General features: G+C 31.3%; 1 pseudogene; it reads right to left on the bottom strand.

Annotated features, from left to right (window-relative positions):
• LOC149531058 (uncharacterized) overlaps nt 1-4,017 on the bottom strand; it is a 129,064-nt pseudogene extending 125,047 nt beyond the window's left edge.
• Nucleotides 4,018-15,159: the final 11,142 nt, after the last annotated feature.

Raw genomic sequence — 15,159 nt, 5'->3', positions numbered from 1 at the left:
AGTTCTAGTTCATTCTTGCTATCATTTCTCTTAAGACTCAACTTAAGTTCAATGATTTTCAGCTCATGTTTCAAGATCTCATTTTCCTCCTGAAAGTCCCCTACTTCATCATTATCACTAATCTATGCAATTGATTCCTTTCTAGATTCTAAATCATCAATCTTGTCTTTTAACTTGCCAATGAAAACTTTCACATCTTCATATTTATCTTTCAAGTTATCTCTTTCTTCAGTGAGAAGGTCAATCTTCTCAAGAGCTTCTTTTAGTTTTTTCTTCAACTATTCCATATCTTTAAGGATCTTACTTAAGTTGTTAAACTTCTTCAAAGTAACTATGCTCTAATACCAATTGTTAAAAATAGATAATATGAGGGGGGTGAATCAGTATTATACAAACTTTTTCCCATAACTGAATATTGTTAATTATTTTATAACTTGAATATGAAATTAAACCAACAATTTTGAATAGTAAATATAACCATGCACATAGATAACTCATAATACCATTATTTCTTAATTAGGGAAACCTTGGACAAGGGAAAACCTCGGTAGGGATGATACCCACTAGATGATTCACTAAACAATAAGATCTTGTTAAGGATATTGACCCTGTTAGGAGTCTATGAAGTACATATACTATCTTGAGTCCCTATTAGGAGACTGGGACTTTTTAGAAGCCTCAACCCTATTAGGAGTTGGTAGAAAAAATATAATGTATGCAAGAAGATCCCACTACCCTAATATGCAATTATACAATTCAGTTCTTCACAAGAATAGATATATATACAATACTTTTTTTCTGTTGTACTTCACACTTGTTCTAATCAGACATCAGAATTCACATCACATAAGGCTTGCAATTATTTCAAGATCTCTATAAAATATTTTTCATCACATAACACTTTCTCTTCTATTATAGATAGCACACTTATCTTCTTAAGATAAGATCTTTACTTATACCTTGCATATTTACAAAACTATGCTCAGTCGGCCTTCATGTGTTCACACACTTGACATGATATAGAATAATTTATGGATTAATATCAACATATTCAGCTCATCATAACTTAGTAATTATTCCATAACCAAAATAATTCCTAAGGTCGTCAATCTAATTCTCTGCTATGCTCTATTCTACATTGTTAAATACCCACACTGGTATTTTAAACATATCTCATGTTGTATTGTATGTACGCACTTGCACACTGGTACATGTCATCATGATACTATAATGAAGCTTCCCTCAATTGTACATGAGCTAACTCTCAATGAAACATCCATACACTTAACATTTGTTCATTGTGCTTCTACAAACTATCTAACGCTTAGACAATTTTCTAACTCTAAATGCATAAATGAAATGTTAAATGTATGTTACCATAAATGACAACCATCAAGACAAATATATGACCATATTTCCAACACCTCTTTCTCATATGGTTTTGGTCACAACTTTTTTTGGTGTGGTTGTCCCTATGGTTACTAAGATTTTAACTCTGCAAGCATGTATATTCCATCTCTAAATTATTATGTTGTGACAAGGCTCATTGAACAAAACATGGATCAAACTAATATTCAACAGAGGTTAATTGAAATTAGATCACAAAAATTAATCAGAATGTAGTACTCTTTTTTGAGTTCTTAGCCAATGGATAAAGTGGTATCCCAAGGACTGAAAATGACTAAATTATCATATGGAAAGGGAACAAGTACAATTTTTTACATCTCTTCTTCAAGCTTATACATATATGTTGTACTAAAGTTAAATATTTGCTACATATATTTATTATTTATTTGTTTATTGTTAGTTGTAACTGACTAATATACACATGTGTGTGGTTAAGAATATTACTTAGAACTCCACAAAAATTATTAGAAAAGGAATGATTGTTAAAGCACCTTACTCCATCTATGGAAAAGAAATTAATCCTAAATTGTTAGAAAAGGAATGATTGTCAATGCTCTAATCCTAAATTTCTTAGATACTATTGTTATCTGAATTCTGCACACTTTACCACCTTTTTCCTATTTTCCACACCATTCTACTTAGTTGCTGACTAAAATTATTTGAGTGGAAAATGAGATAGATTTCATATTATACACAACTTGGTCTAAGTTCCATTATTTTTTTTGTTATATGAAGTCATGACATGAGAAAAATCCAAGAAAACTTGACCAATGTATTTCAAAACTACAACAACATTGGGTCTACTAAAGATGGTTCTATAGTAGTAGAAATAAATGCAATGTTCCAAAGTTTTCAAATCTACACATGCCATGCTATCTAAGAATAGAGCTTCAACCACATTTTATTTTCAAACAAGTCCCATAAATGCAGTTTGGGAATGGATCAAAATATCACCGATCGCTATCCTTTATTTGTAATTGTATGTTCAAGGACAAATGATCAACTATCACTAGTGTGTGTTCATTTCTATTATGACTAACATTTCTTTCCATTTTTCATGTTTGGGCAAGTTTGCTATATCTTTATGTTGAATAGTCATGTTTTAGTGATCAACGATCTTTAGTGTGTGTTCATATGTATTATGGAAGTTTGATATATAGTAGAATTATTATTATAAATATATAAGAACACCAAAATATGCTATGACAATAAGAAGTTCAATTCCATTAAGAAAGTTTTAAGATTTCGCAATCAAGAAGAAAACTCTAGGTCCCGTGAGGTATTTGTAGTTTTGAAGGTTTAGTGGTATGCTCAATTTTGAGAGGTGTAGATATTGCTTTGAATTTTTTGCTAATGTCAATTTTGTCCTTCATTTGGATCATATATTGTGTTTTTTTTTCACTCATTTCTTTTCCTATACATTGTGATAAAATAACATGCATTTTGGTTATGATGAGTTAATGGGCAGCTTTCTCCAATTTCTTTATGTAGCTGGCAAAATGTGAATGCCATAGATGGAGTGTCCTCACTCAAGGCCATATGGTCATTATAGTTTTAGCACAATTAGTGGTCATGCCTCTTAGAAATGTGATTGATCTATGTCTAGTGTACATTTTTAGGAAAGTATGACTTTAAAACTCTTTTGTTTCAAATTCTCTTCATTTTTTTGCTACTACATGATTATAATATTGTTACACAATTTGTAGTAGGGAAAATCTATTAATAAAAATGAATATTATTTAATTTTATATTTTTGAAGTACAAAATGTTGCTACTCTATTGAATACAGGTAATGATAATCCTTTATTTGACATTTTTCTTCCTTCTCTTATTCTTTGAAGGATAATCACTTATTAATTTTATGGACAATTTTTTAGATAAGGCTAGATAAGTATTCTCCAAAGATTCTTAAAATTATTTTCTACTCATATAGACTATATTTCATCCTTGTTTATTTCAAAAATCTACATTCTTTCATGAAGGTGTCAAGATATAAAATAGATTATGATCTTGGCAAGAGCATGGGTTGTGAATAAGGAAGCACACACAAGATTGATGTAGATCTATTAGCAAAGATAAAGTGCAGATTTATGAAGGCTTCTATGGATAGATTTATGAGTATATAGAGGACTATGCAAATTTATAAAGCATTTTGAAGAGAGTATTCTGAGAAGTTTCTATGGAAGTTTTATGAGACTTGAAATAAGTCTAGTGGTAAATTTGTTTTCATCATAATAGGAATTTGAAGAAGAGGGATTGTGAAGAAGATTAGCCATCATCTATAGGAGAAGCAACATTTCAGACAATTTCTTGGCACCTCTTTAGGATTGTATCTAAACAAGTTGAACTTTGCATTATATTGAACAACTCTACATATTAGTGGATATTTAATTCTAATTTCATATGTGTCATCTAATAGCATGTGCATTCAAGAAAGGGAAAGAACTATTAAATTTATCACCTTTTTGTAAATCGCACTAGACACTCTTCAATTGCATCCTTAAAAGACTTGTTCCAATTGTTTTTATCATCACTAAGATTGGAAGCCTCATAAGTACAATACATGCTCTTGTGCAAATGCCTTGCGAGATCAAACATGGCACCAACCATTGCTACAGAAGATTATGATTTTGACTGTTGTGCAAGGGTAGTAGAAATTTTAATGATATTAATCTACATTTGAGAATGACCTGCAAATTAACTAGTGAAAAAACATGAAATATCATAAAATATTAAAATGAAAAGGTGAACTTGGCATTTAGAAATAGAAACTAAAAAATTCAAGTATAAATTATAATTTAAACAAAGTATTTTGAAAGTAAAATTCAAAATTCAAATCGGTATATATCAATCATATATATATATATATATATATATATACCTAGCTAGAGATGTAGCTAATGAAGTTTGAATTTTGCACATTGTAATTTGCAATAAGGATTATAAATTGTGAAATTATAAATGTTACCTACTTTCTCCATCAAGCATTGCACGTCATATAGACTTTACAGTCCTCTACTTCCACCCTGTAATATTATTCAACATATCACCACACTCAAAATAAATAATCAGAATAGTTCATGAATCAAAGTATACTTTAGAATGATCTAATATCATTTTTTCCACTATTCAAATTCTTCTTCATGTCTCCCAATTAACAACAAAAGTTATCAAATACAATCAAACATGATTGCAGATAAATAGAAACAATAGAATACATTACAGAGGAATAATTTAAGGCAATCCCATAGAAATCCATTCTTCTGAATACTTCATACACTACAACTAAGCTTCATAAATAAATGAGTTTGACTATGGCATCCTTCTGCATTGCCTGAAACCAAGAGGTTCACATAGTTAGTTGTCATGCAATCATAGGTTAATGTTGAACTTCACTTGGTATTGAGAATAGTTTAATATTCTCTACTAATCAAGGCCAATTATATGAAGGTGGAAGCTCATTACCCTCCCGTCCCTAACATCTACATTCCCTGTTAACATCTAAAATTCATTCATTCTATTAATAAAATGTAACATTCATGAATTATCACATGATAACATTCATTAACACATTAGTTTCATTAGAATATTTGCATTTACATTGAAACATAAGATTCAATAAATAAAACATCTATACATAAACATTAGTCATTTTCAAATAAGTTACATAAGTTCACATGAATCATTTCTTTTTTCTTTTTTTTCTTGTTTCGTCCTTACCTATATTGTTGTAGAGGCAGATCCATGTCGTCATCAATATTTCTTCTCACCCGTGGACATGCACTCACTATCCTTTGCAAAGTTTGGTCCTCTATAATAACAAATAAAAGGGTTAAATTTTAAAAAATTGAGACTTTAAAGATTTTAAAGAACACTATAGTGCTCTTTACCTTATCTAGCCACATCATCTTGCCCATCGGCTTGGACCTCAACACGCTCATCATTTGCATCCCCTACAACTACATTACAAGTTTTTTTCTTAATCCCAATACATATTATAGTCAAATTTGTATCGCTACACAAAATTTAATTTAAAATGTTTAGTTGTATTAATAATTTAGAAATCAAAAATCAAATAGAAAATGTTTACTTGTATATACATTGATATTATTCTTTATCCATCTCATCATCAAGATGATTGTCATCATTGACATTGTTACCACCACTATCCAGGTCATTATTGTTGTCATCATAATTTTCATCATCATCATCATCATCGTGATTAGTAGTAGCATCATTTTCTTCAGGAGCATAATCGACTAACTCTCGATCATGATCCACTTCTTCCTCTTCCTCGGTATCTTCTTCTTCCATCACATTATAATTTATTGGCCTTCCCCTTGGATCATGTCTAACAACAAATGACAAACCCAATTTATGTGGAACCTTTGAGTAAAATGCCTACTCACATTGGCTTGGAAGAACGTAGGGCTCATCCCTAATTGGTTCAAACAACATTATATTAATCATTGGAAATAAATTCTCCTACTCAATAATATTTCTATCGGGATCATTTTGATTGAGTTGTAGTCTATACCATTTGATGACAAAGAGAACTAATTCAAAGGAATTAAAGTAAAAATCAAGTCTATCAACCAAAATGCCATAGTATCAATTTTGAGATTGTTGAGGATGTAAGTCATTTTAAGATGAAATATTGGTCACTTGGAAGACTTCACTTATCCTAGAATCACAAGTTCTCTTCGTGTCATCTAAATCTTTGATGTGAAATTTATAACCATTGTAGAACATAATCTTGTGGTGTTTCACCTACAATAATGTAAAACATGTATAAATCATTCCATCACGAGCTCAAAAACATACAGTTCGTTAACAAACTTATAAGTACCTGGAGATCTCTTAAACCATGTGTTAAATTTGTTTCCTTTTGTGTAACATTGAGATCTCCATTAAAATGAGCTTGTTCAACCAATGAAGACACAGATTCCCATTTTAATCCATGACCAAAATATTGACATCATTCAATCCATACTATCATCTAATATTTGATTGTTTGCAATAAACAAATGTATTGCATCTCGCTCTTTAGCATATGTACAAAGGTAAATAGATGACTTAGAACAGATTTATTTTGAAGATTAAGAATTAATTAACTACAATAACATCTCATAATTTATTACCTTTCACTTTCCTAAATCTACCTTTCTCCACCAAGTTCTCCCTTTTGAATTTTTTAATGGAGTCGAGATCCCAAATGCAATCTATATGGGTCTTTGCTACAAGATTAGGAAGATATTGAGTAACATATAGCATCATCTGGTATGTGTAACAAAAGAAAATTCATATCAAAAATAAAGATAATTTAAACTAAAAACTCCCAAAATTCATAAATAAACAATTGAATCCTTTTCACATGACATTAGCAATTATTAACAATTAACAGAAAATAACTGAATTCATGATCAACTGAAATAACTAGATTAACGATTAACCAATCATAACTGTAGTCATGATCAACTAAAATAACTTGATTAACTAATCATAATTGAATTCATGATCAACTAAAATAACTTGATTAATGATTAATTAATCATATGATCAACTAAACTAACTAGATTAACGATTAAATATCATTTCTTCATACAAGTAAAGTAAATGCTTAACATGAAAAGATGGAATGGAACATACAAGTATCATCAGAGGGTCTTTAGCTAGTTGTGAAAGCCTCAACTTTGATGAGAGGAGAAGCATTGACATAGGCTTAACCTCCCAACCTCAGACCATACTTATCCCCACATAATCTATTAAATTAGAATGGCCCTCCCTACCATGGGATTGGGCTTGGATGTTCTTTAGTCTAGCCACCGGAGCATCCTGGTGTTTTGAATGTCTGCTCAATTATGAAATGGACATGCTTACATAACTAGTGCTACTAACATCAAGTGATCATTAGATGGAAAGCATGTCTATAAACTACCTTGGCCAAGGATTTCCAATGGGCTCAATGAGTTTCATTACAGGGATGAGCATGAGCTATTAAATATATTTTAGATCAACACAAAAGAGGAGACAAGGATTTTTAAAGGGGAAAGCAAAGAAAACCCCTTGTAAATTATATGAATGAGGCAAATTCCTAAAGAATGAAGAGAGAGAGGAGATATTCATGTGGAGCCAAAGGGCTCATTACATGAACTACACAGCGATTATGTGTTTTATAATAGAGAGAAGTATTTCTTATAAAGAGATGAGAAGAGGAGTTATTTGTAACTCCCATGTGAACGATTCCAACATTCATAAGTGTGTGTATAACAAGTGTCATAATCCTCTTAAGGGGGAACAACTATTTTCCTTATAAAGGAATTACAAAAAATGAGTTCGCCTCACATGTGGACTAAAGGACAAGTAAATGACATGTCCTCCACATGTGTACAATAGGAAAAACTACATTTAGGGATCCTTGGAATATCCCAATTAAATACATCCAAGGAAAGATTAATATTTCTAACATTATTCATGTCTAATTTCTCTTATGTTTTCTTGCAAATTTATTCCACCTCTTCACCATACATGGCTATGTAGTTGGTGATTCTCAAGTGTTTTGAAAGATTATGAGCACTCTTCCCTTTTACACCTCTTCACCATTTCATGGCTTCATTGCCAGTGATTCCTAGGTGTTTTAGAAAAGTTATTAGCATTCTACACTTGATATCTTTTATCATGAATTGTGACAAATAAAACTTTTTCTTGAGATCAGCAACATTCATATAGGTTCTTATTACACTTAGCAAATCTTCTTAAGAGATACTATTCAACTTCTTTTAGGATGATTCTAGATTCAATGAAAGTAAGAAGAAAGTTCATCACAAAAGATAGGGATTATTCAACAAATTAAACAATGTGATCTTAGATAATGAAAATAAGTTTCTATGCCTAGCTAACTGCTATGGAAATTGCATTTAAAATAGTGGAATGGTGATTCATGACCTATTAAGAACTCAATTTTGTTGGTAGAACTTGCAAATAGGATCAATTTCCTCCAGTTGGCTGAGACATCACTTTCAATTCATAAATATGTGCTTCTTGGATGGGTACTTGCATGGCAAGGAAATGGAATCTTGAATAAGCTAATTAATTGATTGCAAGAGAAATTGGGAGAAGAAAACAATGGGAAAATGCATTGGTTGGGTGTTATGGAGACAAGGGAAATTATGGAAAACAAAGTAGTAGAAAGGATCAAGATTATGGATTATGTGTAATCGAGTGCTAAAGGTGATAGAGTAAATAAGGAATGCAATAATAATGAAAGGTAGTCAGGTGATTACTAATTATGTATCCACCACAAGGCAATTGGGTATATATAAAAGGTGTCTGTCTTCATTCACGGCTTTACTTAAAAAGAAGAACCATGCCTTCTTGGCTTCTGCTAGTTTAAAGATTATATGACAATTCAAATTTCCAAATATTAAATTGATTTTAAAGAAAAAGGAAAAGTAAAAGGTTGGAAGAAATAGTTGGAAAAATTATAATTTCAACTATTATTATAATTTATATTTGCATATGTTCATGTAAGTATATCAATGGGGTGACATCATTTTATTAAGTTATTATAATATAATGGTACCATTTCATTTTTTATATTTATATGTACGTATATAAATATATATATATATTATAATAATATGATGAAAGATCAATTAAAATCCCTTGAGGTATGTTTTATATTTTAATTAGATTATTTTCTTAATAGCTCATGCGGGTCCCACAAATGTATCATGTGTTCAAGTCATTGCATATTTTGCAAAGAAGTTTAAGGTCATACCTGCAAATCTTGATGACTAAACTAAGTGAGCATTACATTCTGATGATCCCATTTAGCAATGCTTCCCCGCCCCATCTTCTCCTACAATCACCCATGAAAACACTTCTGCAATAATAACAATTCTATAATAATTTCCTATAAACATTTTAAAGGATTTCTAATCATAATTTCAAATCAAGCAACTAATAATCATCTATTAATAGTTATTTGGTTAACGACCATCTTCATTAATTGTTAATACAACATATATAAATAACTATTTATTTCACATGATCATGAAAGAATAATCTGTTAAATCCAATGGTTATGAACAAATTTAAAATTAGGTCAAATTTTGGGATGTAACATACCCTCCCCCTTAAAAAATTTCATCATCCCTGATGAATATCACAACAAAACTTTAAATAATACTCAATCAATTTAATTTAAGAAAAGAAAAGAAATGTTTAGATTTTGGCCCTAGAGAAAAGATGAGGGTATTTTTGAAAAAAAATTGTGATAATCCTCCCAAGTGGCATTATCCTCTACATTTTTATTTCACTCAATCTTGCATTGTGTCACTACCAATTTTGTAAGTGTAGCTTACGCACCTCGAATATTCTAAGTGGTTCTATTTCTACCACCCCTAGTTCTTGTACCTATAATAGGTTCCAATCAATTATATGATCATAATGAGTAATGTATTTCTTAAGGTATGATACATGGAAGACATCATGCATCCTGGCAAGGGCTGGTGGTAAAGCAATTATGTAATATACTAGGCTTACAACCTCTAATATCTCAAAGGGTCCCACATACCTTGGGGCTAACTTGGCATTCTTACCAACTCTTCTGAGGTTTTACCCTTAATAGTACTTTTTCTCCCACTGAGAATTCTCTAGGTGTTCTTTTTGCATCTACATAGCTTTTTTGTCTGTTATTAGCTTCATTCAATCTTTGATGAATCTGGATTATCTATTCTACCATTTCCTTAAGCATTTCAGGTCCAACAATAATTCTATCTTCTAAGCGATTCCAACTCACAAGTGTTCTACATTTGCGACCATATAGAGCCTCAAAGAGAGCCATTTTAATGGTGGATTGATAGGAATTGTTATACACAAATTCCATCAAAGGTAAATATGTTTCCCACTAGTATTGTTGATCCATACAATATACTCTCAAAAGATCTTCTAATACCTAATTGACTCTTTCTATCTGACCATCTGTCTCAAGATGACAAGTTGAATTGATGTTTAATTTAGTACCCAGTGCTAAAAATAATGTTTGCCAAAATCTAGAAGTTATCCTAGCATCCCTGTCTAAAATAATTTTCTCTGGGATTCCATGCAATCTAAAAATTTCTTTCATGAATTTATGAGCAATTTCTAGTACTCCATCAATTAGATTTCTTGGTATAAAATGAGGAACTTTTGTTAGTCTATCAACTAATACTAGAATGGTATTGTGTCAATTTCATGTCATAGGTAACCCTTGTACAAAATCCATAGAAATTATCTGACATTTCCATTCTAGTACTGTATACACTAAAAATTGTCCTAAATGACTTTATTAATCTAATTAATATTAGTCACATTCCTCTACTTATTTAATTAAATTATTTTAATTAAATAGGTTCATTTTTGTCTAATTATTTAAATTTAATTTAAATGCTTCCTAGCTCTAATGTGTTAATTTTAATTAACACATGATTCTCCACATATTCCTTTTTTTTAAATAAATTTTATTTATTTAAAATCCTCCATATTCCCATTAATTCTTCTAGACCTTGATTAAATTAAATTTAATTTAATTTAATCTTTATTCAAACTGCCTAGAAGTACGTGCATTCATATTAGTTGTCATCACATCTTTTAAGCACATGTTGTCTACACCATAGGAATCTTCTACACACATGCCATCTCATCAGTCTTATCTATCTATCTAGAATGTGAGATAAGATGCTTAGTTGTCAATTCTTATCCTTATCTCCTGTGCTTAGTCATCAAATCCATATCATTATCTCTTAGTGGTTTATAAGCACATTCTAGATGCTTCCTCCATCCACTTTAAATAGACATCTTGTCTCAAGCATTTGACACTATGAGAGAGACGGGAAGCACGAGAAGAATGGCCTGATACTGGCTGGGATAGGAATCATTAGAGGTCCATTAGAATTTTTTATCGTTGCATCATCATTCTGTCATTTTGATTTTTGCATATCATCTAGGCTAGGTACATTTTTCATTTGCATTCATACATCCAAGAGGTTCATTCATTATTGTGTTCCTAAGAGCATACCGAACATTTTATCCATTGTTATGTTCCTAGTTTGAGGTTTGCATAATCTTGGTTAAAATTTTATGCAACACAAGTACTTCATCCGGGTGTGAAAGACTTGTTGGGTATTGATGTTTTGCTTTTACTCTTTGGAATTCTAAACATCCTGCCACAAATTATGTTATCTCTCTTTTCATTCCTTTCCAAAAACATAGAGATTTTGTATTGGACAACATTTTAGTTACTCCTGGGCATCCTAAATTATCAGAAATATAAGAGGAGTAACTAAGAGGGAAGGGGTGAATCAATTACTACAAAAATAAATTTGAGATCCCTTAGATGTCAATACAAAATGCAAATAGATAACTAATGTATGCATGAATATGTGGCCTATGCTAACACACACACTTCAACATGGTCATTGTATGTGGATTCATCCCAGAATGAATATTGGATTGTTCATCCGAAAATTAGCCTGCAAAGCGACCTGTTGCCTTCTATCTAAAGGGAATTGCTTGTCAGATATCCTCAAATTCGAGGTGTTTAAGCAACCAGACCCTGTAAAAATGAAATATTTAAAAGAATATGTGACTAATCTATATGAGAATGCAGATTAATCTAGAATGGAGTATGCACGTTTAATCTAAGAATATGTAAAGAAAAGCTATGCTAAAATGTATGCATATTATGCTAAATGAGATTAAACTAACAATGAAAATCTTATGAAAATAAGGAGCTCAAATGAATGCACAATGCACCAGCAATTCGATGCAAATTCTCATTCAACCTCTTTCCAAAATGAAGAGATGAAGGTCTCTTAAATAGACTTTCCTGGAATCCATCAACGGTTGAGATCGATTTCAATCAACAGTCAGGATTAAAGGTGAAGTTCAGTAATAAAGGAAGATTTCCAAATTAGATGGAGTTAACTAATTTCTTTTGAGTAGAAAAAGGAGTTAACTGATTTAATTCCTTTTTTATCAATAGTGAACTCGAAATTTCCCTTTTTGAACTGAAGAAGGATTTTGGTGAGATATTTAATTTAATAAAATGAGATATACTCTCATAATTACCTTTTCTATTTGATTAAATAATCCTTTAATTAATTAGAGACACTTTTCTTATTTAATTAAATAACTTCATTTAATTAATTAGGAATGGCTTCCCATTTAATTAAATAACTTTGTTTAATTAATTAGAAGTAAGTACTCCATTTAATTAAATAATTTTGTTTAATTAATTAAAATAGGCACATTTATTAAATTAAATAAATTTAATTCCATAGTACATTAGCCTTAGGATATAATTTAATTTAATTAAAGTATAAATACTTAGTAATTAAATTATAATTAAATCAAGTAGGTTTAATGCGACTAATATGAGTACGTACTATAGGAATTAAATAAGAAATATGATGAATGCAGATTAGGGTCTTCTACATTTGACAATTATGTCAAGTAGCGAGTTAGATCAAGAATGTGTCTAATGAAATAAGACTTTAGCAATGATCAAAATAGACCAGAATTGGTATCATGACAATGAGCCAATTTTGGGGTATTACATTTTGCCCCTCTTTGAATGAATGTGCAAGTAGCACATTCAATTCAAAGAAAATCAAAAAGTATGATGCGCAGATCAAAAAAAAAAGAGATTGGTTCCGAAATTGATTCTACGGAGACCAATTGATGAGCTTTTAAGGACTATCTCTAGAACAGAGCGTAATCCCAAGGAATCCAAGCAGAATACCTAGATACCTGAATTAAAAAAAATAAGCTTTTAAGGATCACCTCCAACACGAAGCTTAATCCTAAGGAATCTAGGTAGAACACCTAGATACCTAAGTTGAAACAGATAAGCTTTTAAGGATCATCTCCAGCACGAAGCTTAATCCTAAGGGATCCAGGTAGAACACCTAGATACCTAAGTTGATAAGATCTAATTATGAGTCATAGAATCATCCCCAAAATGAGGCTTGATCCTCAGGAGTCGAGGTTTAGACTGTCTCGATACCTGTCCATAAGACTCAGATCAAAAATGTTATAAGATGTGATCAAATGATGAAAAGATGAAGTAGATGACAAGGATGCTAGAAAGAGGAGGACAAGATGCCCTGAGTAATGAGATGCCCCAAGTGAGAAGGACATAAAATGGGAACCAGATGCCCCAAGCAATTAGACTCAAAATGAGTTGAAATTTAGTTCAATGATGTAATCATCCTACCCCCTCGGGAGCGAAATCGAAAGATGACACACCAAAAGCATGATGTAAGGAGAGTGATGAAAGATACAGAAGAAATCCAAGGTTTAGCAGAATGTAGAAGAGATCAGAATGATTAGAAGAAATATAAAGAGATCAGAACGATCTTGAAGAAATATGAAGAGATCAAAACGATCTGAAGAAATATAAAGAGATCAAAACAATCAGAAGAAATAGAAAGAGATCGGATTGATCTTGAAGAAATATGAAGAGATCAGAACGATCTGAAGAAATTTGGAGAGATCAAAATGATCTGAAGAAATATGAAGAGATCAAAATGATCTAAAGAAATATAAAGAGATCAGAATGATCTGAAGAAATATAAAGAGATCATAATGATCTTGAAGAAATATGAAGAGATTGGAATGATCTTGAAGAAATATGAAGAGATTAGAACGATCTGAAGAAATTTGGAGAGATTAGAATGATCTGAAGAAATATGAAGAGATCAAAATGATCTAAAGAAATATGAAGAGATCAGAACGATCTGAAGAAATATGAAGAGATTAGAATGATCAAAAGAAATTTGGAGGTTAATCTGAAGTGATTTAGAGATCCAAAAGACCAAGTTTGAGTTGAAAAGATTCCAAGAATTGCAAAGTATCAGAAAGATTTGGATTGCACAAAAAAATTTAAAATGCATTTTGAGCCACTTAAGTGTGTCAGATTTCGAATTTGATCCTGAAAAATGGGTTCAGAGAAACCAAAGTAGCCAAGAGGGTGATTAATTAATCATTTATGCAGTTCATGAAAGAACATGATACTTTGAAGAGATCAACAATCCCTCATAAGAGAAGGTGAAAGTAGATTTGCAATTGAATCGCATGCTTATGCAAGTGAAGTATGCAATGCAAGACTATGTTAAATGCAACCCTAGGTCTGGTTACCGAGCCTCAACAATTTATCATCACTGGATATAGAACAAAGCTCGTATGTTATACAATTCCCACTGACATTGCAATCATGAAAATATGAATATAACATACGTTATTGGTTTGTTTGGATTAAATGTAAGCATTCGAGGCACAAGAAGCCAGAATGACCAAAAAATTTGTCCCTTTTAATGTAGCAATTTAACATAAGCATCAAAGCATAAATGCTAGGATGACATGAATGTTGCTTGCATGATAGGCACGCCAAAAACACGGGAGATCCCTCTTATGCTAAGTATTCAGTATTCATTCTGTCTGCAATGACCCTTGCGTTTGTAACCTAAGACAGAAGTGTGCTAGATATACTCGCAGTGACCTGTACGTTCACTTAGCAGGATGAGTATTAGTATTTACTATAGCATGAAGAGTTTACTCCAACAAATAAGGAGAAGAACCAATGTCATTGACATATCTATATAAAAGGAGTCGAGGTATACATGGCCATCCAATATGAGATAGAGGTTCTTATAGTGGGCACCCCTCTTATAGGAATATATCAACTTATTGGAACTAAACTGCAAACCA

The sequence above is a fragment of the Cupressus sempervirens genome, chromosome 11 (genome assembly GCF_028749045.1).
Source record: "Cupressus sempervirens isolate cs-2001-9-10 chromosome 11, ASM2874904v1, whole genome shotgun sequence".
NCBI lineage: Eukaryota > Viridiplantae > Streptophyta > Pinopsida > Cupressales > Cupressaceae > Cupressus > Cupressus sempervirens.
This window is presented reverse-complemented; position numbering and strand designations above follow the sequence as displayed.